Raw genomic sequence first — 1813 nt, 5'->3', positions numbered from 1 at the left:
TTCTCCTTAAACCATAAGTTATTTTAAAATATAACGAGTTCAAAATTATTAAAGGAATAAAGTAAGATAAAAAGGGGTGCTCCGGCACTGAGCGTGACATACCTTGCTCGGCTACACTGTAAATGGGTGAGGGGTGTTACACGGGATGTTGATATAAAGTTTCTGTAAAACTTCTAAAAACTTCCCAAACTGCTTGTCCAATTTGACTTTTTGAAATCTCTGAGGAAAAGTTAGGGGAGGCTGGTATGGCTCTGATAACTTCTTTTTCTTCCCTACTTCCTCTTCCTTATCTTTCTTGGCTTTTCCCTCCTTTTTCTCTGCCTGGTTTTTAGATTTTTCTAAGGTCTCATCTGTTGGTTCTTTCTCTAATTGTACTAGAGTTCTCCCACTCCTCAATGTAATTGCCTTACAATGCTCGCAGTTTACCAGCAACCTTACTTGAAGAACTTGCTTGCTGAGAAATTTGATTCTCTAGCATCTTGTTATGGGTAGCAAGTTGGTCCATTATGGAAGTCAACTATTTAATCAATTCATTCTGTTGTTGTTGAGCTGCTCCATCATGGATTATATGGTCATATTTGGTTCAGGTTATTGAGGTTGAGGAGGCGGTGGTGGCTGTGCAAAGTTTTGGCCTCTGTTCTGAAATCCAGGGGGTGCTGGCAGTTTGTACCCCTGTTATTGGGCTGTCTGAATATGGATTAAAGGGCTATTTCTGGTTGAAGTTTCCTCTATTATTCACATAATTCATCTGTTCTGTAGAGGGTTCATTAAAGCTGTTATATTCTCAATATCCTCCTCCATAGCTTTCCTCATGTTGAGTATTCATCCCTACTGCATTGGCTTGCATTTTATCAAGCCTCCTTGTGAGCTGATCAAATTGAGCAGTTATCATGTTTACGGCGTCCACTTCTAGAACTCATGCTGTTCTCTTTGCATTTCCTCTTTCATTTGACCACTCATAATTATGGTATGCAACCCTCTCTAGAAGTTCAAGTGCTTATGTCACTATTTTCTCCATTAAGTCACCTTCTGCAGCTGAATCAACTGTGCTCCTTGTAGAGGATAGTAACCCATTATAGAAATTTTGCACTAGTAGCCCAACCTCTATGCCATGGTGTGGACATTCCCTCTGCAGGTCTTTATATCTTTTCCATGCATCATAGAGTGATTCACCTTCCTTTTGTCTAAAGGTATTAAGCTCAAGTCTCAGTTTTGCAATCTTTGCAAGTGGAAAATACCTTGTTAAAAAAGCTTGTTAGAGATTTTCTCAAGTGGTGAACGTTCCAACTAGTTGAGAAAGTAACCACTTCCTTGCTCTGTCTCGAAGGGAGAATGGAAATGCTCTGAGTTTTATGGCTTGATCAGATACTCCATTCATCTTAAATGTGTCACAAAGGGCAAGAAAGCACTAGAGGTGATAATGTGGATCTTCTATTGGTGAACCCGCAAACTGGGTTTGTTGAATCATTTGAAGCCATGCTGGTTTTAATTCAAAGTTGTTGGCTTTCACTATGGGTCTAGTGACACTGGGCTGAAATCCTTGGATAGATGGAGCTCCATAGTTTCTCAAGAGTCTTGGTCTGTCATTATTATCGGCCATGGTTGGAATTTCAGGATCTTCTTGATCGTGCTCTTAATGTTTCCTTTCTCTCCTAATGGCTCTCGGAGTTCTATCTATCTCTGAATCACAGTCCAAAATTTCTTCTTCTGACCTTATTCTGGTCATATACCAGATCGGGCATGTGAGAGAAAAGAATAGGAATAAAACAAATGAAACAAAATTAGGTAATAAATATAATTGCCTAAATCAGCT

General features: G+C 39.4%; 1 non-coding gene across 1 annotated transcript; it reads left to right on the top strand.

The window, feature by feature from the left end:
* Positions 1–1106: 1106 nt before the first annotated feature.
* Positions 1107–1213, top strand: LOC131173511 (small nucleolar RNA R71). The gene has a single exon (XR_009143827.1). It is a non-coding gene; the product is annotated as a small nucleolar RNA R71 (small nucleolar RNA).
* The last annotated feature ends 600 nt before the right edge of the window (positions 1214–1813 follow it).

This window comes from Hevea brasiliensis, chromosome 14 (assembly GCF_030052815.1).
Source record: "Hevea brasiliensis isolate MT/VB/25A 57/8 chromosome 14, ASM3005281v1, whole genome shotgun sequence".
In the NCBI taxonomy this organism is placed as follows: domain Eukaryota; kingdom Viridiplantae; phylum Streptophyta; class Magnoliopsida; order Malpighiales; family Euphorbiaceae; genus Hevea; species Hevea brasiliensis.
The sequence above is the reverse complement of the archived record's forward strand: the minus strand, read 5'-3'. Positions and strand labels throughout refer to the sequence as shown.